Source organism: Miscanthus floridulus, chromosome 5 (genome assembly GCF_019320115.1).
Source record: "Miscanthus floridulus cultivar M001 chromosome 5, ASM1932011v1, whole genome shotgun sequence".
NCBI lineage: Eukaryota > Viridiplantae > Streptophyta > Magnoliopsida > Poales > Poaceae > Miscanthus > Miscanthus floridulus.
In genome coordinates, this window is record NC_089584.1 from 59,429,625 (window position 1) to 59,442,146 (window position 12,522).

General features: G+C 45.2%; 1 pseudogene; it reads left to right on the top strand.

The window, feature by feature from the left end:
• Positions 1-255: 255 nt before the first annotated feature.
• On the top strand, positions 256-5,005 carry LOC136452227 (uncharacterized; annotated as a pseudogene).
• The last annotated feature ends 7,517 nt before the right edge of the window (positions 5,006-12,522 follow it).

Here is a 12,522-nt window from a genome sequence, read left to right on the forward strand (position 1 = left end):
TGGGTGGAGAACGGGGGAAGGGGACGACTCGAGAGGCGACAGGCCCGGGATAAGAAAAAATAGAGTGGAGGATAGGGAGGTCTTTTTCCTAAACCAATCCACCGTAGCAAACTGAGGTGTACTGCCACGACATTAAAACAGGCAAATCTGTAGCACCGTCGTGATTTGGGTGGCAAATCTATAATTACCATTCAAAAGCTGGCAAGTCCGTAGGAGCCATCGTAAGGGTGGCAAATATATAAATATCCCCCGGCTCGCTCCCCTTCCCCAATCAGTGACCAATAAAAAGGAAGGGTCATTCTCCACTCGAAGTCGCAATCCCAACGTGTGCCACCCTCGCCGTTGCCCTTCGCTCATGCTCGCGCCGCCGCCAAGCCGAGAAGGAGAAGGGCCGCGCCTCTCGCCGCCGAGGGAGAGACGACGAGGATCTCATCCTCGCCCGACACACGCCCTCCTCTTCACGGCCGCCGGCGAGAGGCCATCGCAACCCGCTGCCAAGGGAGAGGTGAGGTCCCAGCCGACGGATCGACGACCGCTCCCTTGCCCCAGCCCGGGCCGCCCCACAACCCCAGCACCGGTGCCTCCGCTCCCAGGCTCCTAGCTCGACCGCCCCATCCCCGGAGACGGACGTCCCGGACCGCCGCAGCCCCAGCGCCTGGTGAGTAGCGCCCCTCTGGTTCTCCCCTCCATTCTTTTCCTGTTAGCAAGTTCTCGTCAGGTCATGCAGTTGCCCAGGTAGCCTCCTTGTTCAAGACCTCACTCTAGATTGTACAACATTCAGAGGTTCAGAGTTTTAAGGTAGTTGACATTCAGAGGTGCCGAAATTTTAGGCAATGAAACAATGCACGCAAACACTGTGCTACTCGATCTATGTCGTCGTAGTGCCGGCCTGCGCTGCCCATACGAAAAAAATTTGCTATGTTCAGGCTTCAGAGGTTATCTTTGCACTTTTTTAGCTGTTGACCAATGGTATGTGTTTCTATGTTCAGGCTTCAGAGTTACAGGTAGAACTACCCCTCAATTTGTCTTTTTATTTAGGTCTAACTAAGATATAAATCAGAATGTTATCATTATCCAGATGTTTGAAATGCTTTATAAAATATTTTCCTATTGATATATTTGTCTACGGATTATATGCTATGAAGAAAACTCACTGCAGACTGGTGTAGCAAATTGCCTTCTAGAATCTTGCACGGAGAGCAGTCTGCATGACCAGTTTCTAGATGGAAGGTAGCATGTTCATGTGGTTATAGAACAGTTTTGTATCTTTGTTTCCACAGGAGAGTAAACTGTCCTGGCCGAAGCTTCCATTGATGCTAGCAAATTTGTTTTTTTGTTTTACTTTGGTATTTCTTTAGTTCATGCATGTGATGTCCAGGGCAGCAGGAGCATGATTTCCTATCCATAGAGCTTTACATGATTATATAGCGTGGCTTCTTACAGTTTTAGAATTTCTCTGCTAATGAAATAGGCATAAAGATCCTGCTCTGCATCAATATAGGTTGTGAGCAATTACAACGTGCATTTAGTGAATCGTAAGAATCAATATGGGCTCTTCTGTATATGCAGTTATTCATCCTAATTAGTATGCTCATAGTATTAGTAGCAATTGCTGGTGACATGTATTTTGACCTTTGAAAAAATTCAGTAAAGACTCTGGGTAAAAAAATGTCAAACTTGATTATAATTGCCTTGCATTTATTGCATCTTAGGAGTTAAGTTATGTCCTTCTCATAAGGTACTCTTTATGCAAGAACAAAAAGCATGATACCTACTGATTTTTCTTTATGCAAAATAAAAGGACAGATATTCTATGGTCTCACTTATCTTTGAAGATTGGAGCAGTATTACAACAATATTGACGTGCCCAGCACATGTTTTTTTTTGTATCTTTCCTTGTTCAGCTATGTGCTGCTACAGGTTTATGTGAACTTATTTAGGCTAACCTATATCTTCTTTATAAACTTTTTTAGCCAACATCTTTCTACATGGATCCAGTGGAAAATAACGATGGTCGCACTCCATTAGGAAACTTGACAAACACCACCAATTCAGGTAACTGCTGATATACATATGGATATGAATTTACTTTGGACCAACAATAATTTGCATTCATTATGTATTGATCCATGATACCTATAATGGAGCAGGTTGTGAGAGTGTATCCAATTCACAGACACAAGCTGACGATGCTAAGCAACGCAAACGAGAAAGGGAAAGAGCACGGTATGCGGAACAAAGGAATGAAATAAATAGGAAACGTCGTGAAAAATACCAAATAAAAAAACAAGAAACTACCCTCACTGGTGGATCGAGAGGTGACACAACAATCAAATTTAATCCAATCAATGTGCATTATCCTTTGGTTCTTATTTATGGTGTAATAATTATCTTGTAGCTAATGGAGTTGTATTAGACAATGAAGACACAAATAACGATGAGAATAGTAATTGGTTGCATAGCAACGATTCCTATCAACCCATGCAGATTGATAAAGAGAACCTAGGTACTATTTTTCTATAAAGTTCTTCCATGATTATGGTGTTGTTGCATTATAATAGATGTTTTGTAAATATAAGTAAGATGTCGTTGTCTATATTTACTAATATAATGCTAATATGTTATTATGTAGCTGCATCTGATTCTGCTAACACCATGAACCACCCTAAGAGAAATGAGTCAAAAAATTATACAATAGGGAGCGCTATAAAAATATGACGCCTGATCAGAGGCAAGCAAGGCGTGAGCGTCAAAGGTTGCATAATAGTGAACCCAAGCGTAAGGAGGCCTTGAAAATAGCTGACAACAAATTTAGAGAGATGCGGAAGCACATGCTACACCCAGAGTCTATTGCCATGGAGAACCCCTTATATATTCCTGAGCCTATGTGCCCCACCGTGGGAGCATCTGGAGCTGATGGATACACGGCAAAATTCAGTGATTGGTTTATTCCAGAGTCCAGAGCAACACCTCTTTATATTCCTCCACCTCATGAGGAGGCCGATGATGAAGAATGTGATGAGTTACTATCTGGTCATATGACAAAAAGATCACATGTTCCATCTGGACAAAGACATGTGTTGTTCACGTGTCATAACACGATGTTTGAGCAGTCGCATTGGTTTGGGCATATAATAAAGATAATAAAGATGGTGACAGCATGGCTGAAGACCGAGTGGGTGCTAACACACCCTTGCCTCAATCAGTCGTGACCAACAACGGTATATACTGATGTCTTATTATCCCATTTAGGGGACCTATATACCGTATTATACCTAACCGATCCATGGTAATTCCGTGATTAACAGAAAGGGCAGGACCCAACATTCAGGCTACATCATCCACACCGACGGAACCACTATTTGATGATTGTGAATGCACGGCTGAATAATACCCGAATGATAACACACCCTTACCTCAGTCAGTCCTGACCAACAACGGTAAATACTAATGCCTCATGACCCCATTTAGGTAACCTATATTGTATACCATATTATACCTAACTCAACCATGGTCATTACATGATTATCAGAAAGGACAGGGCCTAGCCCTCAGCCTGCATCAGATGCACCGATGACACCACTATTTGATGATAGTGGTAATTTACACTATTTTGTAACATTCTATAAACTATTTGAACTCATTCATTTATTTTTACTCGTAGTTCTACTAACTCACGTATCTTTGACGGCCATAGATGATGATGAGGGAGATATATTTGAAGAGGATGAGGAAGAGGATGAGGGATACCTGTTTGCCAGGTAAGGTATTTGTATGAAAGACCGAATATAAATAAAATCTTCCACTACTTTATCTAAACTATTACGGCTTAAATGTTATTTCAGAAGAGAAAGATGACGATGATGTCCAAGACAATGACCTTGAGGAAGACAACTTCTGTCCCTGAAGTACGTGACCGATACGATGAGGTGTATAGTAACATGTCTACAGATATCCATATGTTAAAACCTGTTGCAAATTGCGAGCACTGCGATGCAAAAAGGTTTGAGCATGAACCACATGGGTTTTGTTGTCGCGACGGAAAGGTCGAGCTCAATGAACTGAACGTACCTAATGAGCTTATGAGGCTTTGGTCAAGTAATGACGCAGATGCTAGGCACTTTCGTAACAACATTAGGTTTTTAATGGCCATTTCTCTTTCACTTCTCTATATTGTCGCCACGATAGCGCTACTGCAAGCTGGAAGAACAGTGGCATATACACCTTTCGTGCACATGGTCAAATCTATCACAACATAAGGTCATTTGGCAGAGAAGCGGGTAAGGAGCCAAGACATCTTGAGCTTTACTTCTACGACGATGATCCAAGCCTTGAGCACTGCTATCGACGATGTCGTGAAGAGAAGTGTCAAAAAGACAAAGAAGTTATTAAGAGGCTAGTGGCCATCCTTCGTGACAACCCATACTCACAACATCTTAGGAGTGTGGGCCAGGTTGACCACCTCGAGGACTATCATGTCACACTAAACCTTGACCAGAGGCTAGACTAGAGAACATACAATATACCATCAACTTCAGAGGTGGCTGCTGTTTGGATCGAGGGAAGCGAACTCCTTGGTCAGTTCCAGAATAGTGTTGTCCTACATGGGAAAGATGGAAGCAGACATGGCATCCACTCATATCATGGATGTTACGATGCTCTTTCATACCCTCTATTCTTCCCTAGGGTGAGCTTGGGTGGCACATGGATATTCCGAAGAAAGGAGTTAGTATGGAAGAAGTCATCAAGTACCGTGCCCTACAGAAGGCTCGTAGTGGGTCAGAAAAAGAAATAGGTTTGTTATTCTTCTTATTTAAATACTTCGCATCCATGTACCTCAGTGGTTATTCTACAAACAACTCTAATTTATGGCTATTTTTTGTAGACTTCCCTGGTAGACTACGCGTGTCTGTGCGTGACTACTACCGCTACAAGTTTAAGATGCGTCCAGGAATATTTAACCCCATACTGTACGCAAGCGTCTATTCTAGCAGTTTGTAGTCGACACGTACATCAAGATTGAGAGTTCTCGATTAGATTATATACGCAACCATCAAGATGATATTAGGGCTGACCTCTACCAAGGATTGGTTGATAGCCTACATGTCGGTGAAGGTAGAGCAGAAGCTGTTGGAAAACAGACAGTGATGCCTTCATCATTTATTAGAGGCCCACGTGACATGAGGCGTCGGTACATGGATGCCATGGCTCTGGTACGGAGGTTTGGTAAACCGGACATCTTCCTGACTATGACATGTAACCCAAACTGGGATGAGATCAAGCATGAACTCTACCCTGGATAGACACCACAGGATCGTCCATATCTCGTTGTTCGGGTCTTTAGAGCAGAACTACAACAACTGAAGGATAGACTACTAAAAAAGGATATCCTTGGAAAGGTGTGGGCACATGTTTATGTTGTGGAGTTCTAGAAGAGGGGTCTGCCGCATGCACGTTTTTTGCTAATCATGGATAGGAAGTACAAGATCACGTGCCCAGAGCAGTATGATCACCTCATCTCAGTTGAGCTCCCGAACAAGAAGTACCTAGTATTGTACAAGATGGTTACCAAACATATGATGCATGGCCCTTGCGGAGTGCTTAATCATGATTGTCCATGCACAAAGGGTCGTGATTCCTACAAGAACCATTACCCTAGACCTTTCTACGATGTCATAGTACAAGGCAAGGATTCATATCTAGTTTACAGACGGCGTGAAGATGGTTGAAAAGAAAAAGTTCATGGATACGAGCTTGACAACAGATGGGTTGTGCCTTACAACCCGCATCTCCTCCGTCTATTCAACTACCACATCAATGTTGAGGCATGTGGGAGCATCAAGGCAGTCAAGTATCTGTTTGAGTACATTTACAAGGGTCATGATTGGGCGTCTATGGCTATGAGAGAAGCTGACAAGGAGGATAGTGAAGGGAACGTTGATGCGATCAAGCAGTACAGAGATGCTAGATGGGTAACCCCCCAGAAGCCTTGTGGAGGATATACGGGTTTGATTTGAGTGATAGGTACCCTTCTGTTTTGTCCTTACAGTTACATCTTCTAGACATGCACATGGTGTCATTTCATCGACGCCAGGGGATTCGACGAGTGCTTGATCGTCCAGGTGCTGACAAGTCAATGCTTATAGCGTACTTCAAGAAGAACAGGACATATGAAACAGCTCGAAGTATATTGTATCGGGACTTTCCCGAGTTCTATACGTGGCAAGCACAGGGCAAAGCTTGGCAAAATAGGGTACGTCATGATACATTATGACAAATTGGAAGAATCGTGTCTGCTAATCCAGCAGAGGGGGAGCGTTACTATCTTAGGGTTCTCCTGAACCACGTGGCAGGTGCAACCTCCTTTGAGTGTCTAAGGACCATGGATGACAAAATCCTACCGACATTTCGTGAAGCTACAGAAAGAAGGGGCTTAATCGAAGAGGACAACACGCTAAACGAGAGTCTCGCTGAGGCAACCAAGTGGATGATGCCATATGTGTTGTGAAGGCTCTTTGCAATAATATTGGTATTTTGTGAGCCTAGAGATGTGTTTGGACTGTGGGAGAAACACAAGGAGGCAATGTCAAAGGACTATAGGCGCAATAATCAATCCACCTTCATGGTGGAGCAGATGGTCCTCAGGGATATTCGAAAATTGCTACAATCAATGTAGAAGGATATAAAGATGTACCCACTTCCTAATATCGACGACATATATGATGCCTCTCATGATATTCCTAGAGAGATTTTTGAGGAGGCTAGCATTGAGGCTAACAAGGATGATGTGGCTCTATCAGACACCCTTAACAAGGAGCAACGAGCTGCATACGATGAGATCATGTCCTCGGTTGATACCGAGGATGGGGGTCTCTTCTTTGTGGATGGTCCTAGCGGGACCGAAAAGACTTATCTGTATAGAGCACTTCTTGCTACTATACACATTCAGAAAAAGATTGCTGTAGCAACAACTATATCTGGTGTCGCAACCTCAATAATGCCTGGTGGTAGAACCGCCCACTCACGCTTCAAGATTCCCCTCACTATTGATAATGGGGCCTTTTGCACCTTCACGAAATAGAGTGGTACTGCCAAGCTGCTTCGAGCATCATCTCTCATTATTTGGGATGAGGCTAGCATGACAAAGAGGTAGTCTATCGAGGCGCTAGACAACAGTCTCCGTGATATAATGGACCGACCAGAGCTGCCGTTCGGTGGGAAGACCATGGTGTTCGGTGGAGATTTTAGACAGTTCTTCTCGTTGTTCGAAGAGGGTCGAGGGCTCAGGTGGTCGGTGCCTCACTGCGTATGTCATACCTTTGGGATTCCATGCGACACCTAAATCTGGTGAGCAATATGAGGGCAAAGAGCGACCCGTGGTTTGCAGAATACTTGTTGCGTGTCGGTGGAGGATCTAAGGAGGCGACTGTTGATGATGAAATCCATCTTCCTCATGATATATGTGTACCACACACCAGTGAAGATAGTGACCTTGATACTCTAATTGATTGCATATTCCATAACCTCAATGCAAATATGTCAAGCAAAGATTATATCACCTCTCGAGCGATCTTATCTACGCGGAACGACTGGGTTGATATGATTAATATGAAGATGATAGGTTGTTTCCACGGGGAAGAGATTGTGTACCATAGTTTTGACTATGCGGTGGATGATCCGCACAACTACTACCCTGAGGAATTCCTTAACACTTTGACACCCAATGGTCTACCTCCACATGTGTTGAAGCTAAAGATTGGTTGTCTGGTCATATTGTTTAGGATCATTGACTCTGCGAACGGACTTTGTAATGGTACTAGGCTTATCATATGGGGGTTTCAAAAGAATACCATAGACGCGAAAATTATGTTGGGACAGCACGCTGGAAAATGGGTTTTTCTGCCTTATATACTCTTATGCCCGTCGGACGATGAGATGTTCCCTTTCCAATTTAAGCGAAAGCAGTTCCCTATACGGCTCAGTTTCGCGATGGCCATTAATAAGTCACAGGGGCAGACTATCCCTAACGTCGGGGTATACTTGCCAGAACCAGTGTTCTCACACAGCCAATTGTATGTGACGCTATCAAGAGCTACGGCAAGATCGAACATTAGGATCCTAGCCGTGCTGGCTGCTGAGAAGGACGTGAACAAGGGGAAAGGGAAAATGAATGGAAAGAAGAAATCGACAAAGGATATATTCACAAAGAATATCATATATAAAGAGGTTCTAACTCCATAAAAGAGGTAATGCATCACACATCGATACATATTTTTTAGGATATCAATGGTACTTTAACTTTAAAAATTAACAAACAACTTATATGCAGGATACTTCTAACTATAGCTTCAGCCATCTGCATGCTTCAGCTGCAAGAAGTCTGACGCCACATCTTGGACTAGAAAATCTTCAGGATCATCATTGATTGGTGACCAACTACAGCTTGGTATTTGTGCAAAGCACGTTCTCTTAGTCGAACTATTGAGAGATTAGATTCTTAATTGTAGAATAGATTGTAAAACATGTATGGTGAAACATAAACTTGTTATGATTATTTTTTCGTAGCACTTGATTCTTAAAGAAGTGCAAGCTTATCTTTCACGTATCGTAGTCATGAAGTGATGCGACAATTGATGTTGATGTTTCAATTTTGCATTTAAATTTAGAGTTATATTTTAACTATCTATCTTTCGTGAAGACTTATGTAAAATTGATTGGAACATTATGATTGCGGTATTTATTTTAGATAACAGTATAACACACGCTCATATATATGTTATCGTGGTATTATGTGTTCCTGTTGCAACGCACGGGCATTTACCTAGTAGTATAGAAAAATAGCAGACGAACAAACACAATAAAATCCAAAATTGAACTAAGCTGATAGGTAAGCATCTCCAAGAGTTTTCAAAACCTACTCCCAATCTAGATTTTTTAGTAAGATTGAAAAAAAAACTGCTCTCCAACAAACTCCCTATCTCAACTCCCAATTTTTCCGCACTTGGGAAAATTGATCCAATCGTGCGGTGTGCACGCGTATCAACGTGCCAATCTGGAGGTGGAAGGATTTGAGAAGAATAAAGAGTAAGAGATAAAGAAAATATAAAAGTGTTGTGATTTAGAAATAGTTCAGGAATTCTGATGTAAAATTTTCTTTTATATTTTAGGAGCGAGGTTCTACGAACTATTGGAGGAGAAGCCAACGAATATGCTCTGAACATGTTTTAGCCACTTCTAAAACTCATTGATTTACCAACTAATTTTTAAGACAGTAAATAATAGAATTGGATTCAACTAGTTTCCTGGCAACGTAGCAATTCCCTTACGGGTATTCTGTCGACACCATTTTTTTTGTTGCGAGCGGGTATTTTGTCGACACCGTAACCACATGTGTTGCCCTTTTATCTTTTGCAAAGGAAAAAAACATGTTCCTTTCGATAGACAAAAAAAAGGCAAAGGAGAAAGCAGACGAACCAAGAAAAGAAGCCAAAGTTGAAGAGGAAGAGGACAGGGAAGAATGATAAAAGAATCCATGCAAGTAAAAAAAAGGATCATGTACGAAAATCATAAAATCGATTGATGATGCATAAGACAGCCCACCCACAGACACTCAATTCATCTCATTATTACAAAGAAACAAACTATCATTTGAGCTTCCTAAACGAAATCGAACGTGATTGGGAGAACCCTCAATGCCTGGCAGTCGACGCCAAATGCAAGTCGGATTCGAATGAAGAGTAGGTGGATTAAATGGAGGAAGGGCACCATAAACCCTGGAAGAGCCCTTTCGGTCGAACGGGCTGTGTGCGTGAAGAGACGGAGGGGAGAGGGGGGACGGGAGTGAAAGAAAAGGGTAACGTACGGTGTCCTCGCGCTGGATCTGGATCTTCTGGAACGAGGCGATCGAGGAGTCGGTGGCCATGGCAGCGTGGGGGTGCTGGAGGCGGACGAGAGGGGAGCATGAGCGCAACGGGTTGGTGGTGCTGAAGAGGAAGGCGGAGGAGGTGCGGCGAAGCAGGTGCGCTGTGGCCATCCCTTTCCCTCTTGAGTCTTGACTCCTGACCTTGCTCCCGCAGGCCCGCACCTAATTCAAGCTAGTTGCGTAATTTTCCCTTTTTTCATTTTTTATCGAGATATATATTCCCTCCTCGTCTCGAAAAAATATAACTCAGCACTGTATGGAGTTAAAGTAATTTAAATTTAGCCAATTACATATAAAAATATAAATAGTTGTCATTAAATAAGTATTATTGAATTTGTAATTAGATATATTTATAATATATTTATTGGGTATTAAAAATATTAATATTTTTGTTTATATACTATTTGGTTAAACTTTGAACACTTTAATCGAGAATGTGTCTAAATTTGTATTCCTTTCAGGACAGAAGTAGTAGCTGTTTAAAAATCTTTGCCACACAATTTTATATCTTTACAATTTTAACTAATTAGTATTTCTCATATCTTAGTTAGTAGAGTATGTTTATAGAGCTTTTCGTTTATGATAGGCAATAAGGACTTTGATTGTGGTATTTTCAAGAGTCATATAGAATAAAATGAAGGGAAAACTGTGTTTTTGCCTCTGTCCAGAAGTTCAATTGTGATTTTACTCTTATTTTTTCAACTTTGTGATTGTACCTTTGTTATTTTGAAACGAAGGAGCAGTTTGCCCCTTGTTTGGATGTTCGTTATTTAGAGGCTGATTAAAGGATTTAAATAAAATAAAACACATGAAATCTGATGTGAAATGGCTAAAATGCCCTTATCACGGTTATCCCACCCGTACCGTGTCCATCGTGCCTATTGGGCAGGGCGCGTGACATCGACGGGGGAGGCATGATCGGCGGGCTCACGGCGCGGCTAGGCAGGCGCTGCGGCCGTGCAAGCTCACGGCGCGGCGAGTGCGGCTGGGCGGGCGTCGCGGCATGGCCAGCGGGCGTGGCTGGCTAGGCACCGCGTCCGGGTGGGCGCGGTGCATGGCGGGGGCACAGGCGCGTAGCTAGGTGGATGTCACGGCATCGGCAGTGGGCCACTACTACTGTAATGTTTTTACGCAGCGGGCGACATCGGTTTTCCGCGGCGGGCAAAGCTGTCCGCCGTGGTTCAAAGGCCACGGGAAATCATGGCTTTACCGTAGCGGGCCAACTTGCCCACCACGGTTAATCAATTAACCGTGGCGGGCAGGTTAGGATGCCCGCCGTGGTTAATGGTTTGGAAAAAAACAAAAAAAACCCTAGCGAGCCCAATTGAGCCCATCACCAGGCCCAATCGAGCCCGCTACCAGGTGCATCGGATCTGCTGCGGACGTGCTCGCTGTCATCATCCTTGTGTGTGGATCTCGCCGGCCTCTGCCTCCTCGTGCCGATGGAGCTCGCAGACCCGCTCGCGGTCGTCGTCCTCGTGCGTATGGATCTCGCCGGCCTCCGCCTCCTCGCGCCGCTAGAGCTCACGGACCCACCTGGACTAGCCACTGTGGTGGTCAGGATATCCTTGCATCGGATCTGGGCGGCCCAAGGGAAGGCGGCGGCGCTCCTGGACCGGACCTGCATGCATACACCGGATCCACTGTCATTGATTGGATCCACCGCAGCTCCAACCCGCCGCACCACCGGAGAGAGAGGAAGGCCCGAGATGGGCGCCACGCCCACAGGATCTACGCTGCCGTCGATTGGGAGGGAGGGAGCCACCGCCCCGACGTGGATCCGCGACGTCTCCGTGGGTTGGGGCCGCCCCCCTCCGAGGATCCGTGCCGACGCCGCCCAGCCGTGGATCTACAAGGGTGTGAGTGTGAGGGACGAGATCTACCATTGATCTGAGAGAGAAGAGAGAGGGCTCCATGCCGCATACCTCTCCTTGCGTCGGATCTGCCGCCACCGTCGGGGCCTCCACGCCGGCCGGAGGAGGGAGAGGAAAGGACGCCGTCGGGGCCTCCACCGCCACCGTTGGGGCGTCCACCACCGGCCGGAGGAGGGAGAGGAAGAGGCACCGTCGGGGCCTCCACCGCCGCCATCGGGGCCTCCACCGTCGGCCAAAGGAGGGAGAGGCAGGGGCACCGTTGGGGCGTCCATCGCCGCCGTCGTTGGAGTGGGGAGGCCGGCTGCACCCAAAACCCTAAGTAGCTATATATACGTGTAGATGAATATCGGGCTAGCTTGGGCCTAATGGGCCTAGGCCTTTTCCGTGGCGGGCTTTTAACGTTGTCCGCCACGGTAAATCAATTTACCGTGGCGGACGTCTTAAGTAGCCCGCTGCGGTAAATAGGCATATTCTGTGGCGGCCAATTTAAGACGTCCGCCACGGTAAATCGATTTACCGTGGCAGGCAAAAGTGCCCGCTGCGGTAAATAAAAAATGCCCGCCGCGGTAAATCGTTGGATTAACAGCAGCGGGCAAAAATAGGTGCCCGCCGCGGAGTGCAAAAGTGCAACGCTGCGCAAAATCGTTTGTGTAGTAGTGGGCGCGCAGCCGGGCGTGGTGGGCGGGCGGGTGGGCGGCCGCGTGCAAGAAGGGCGCCGCGGTCTCG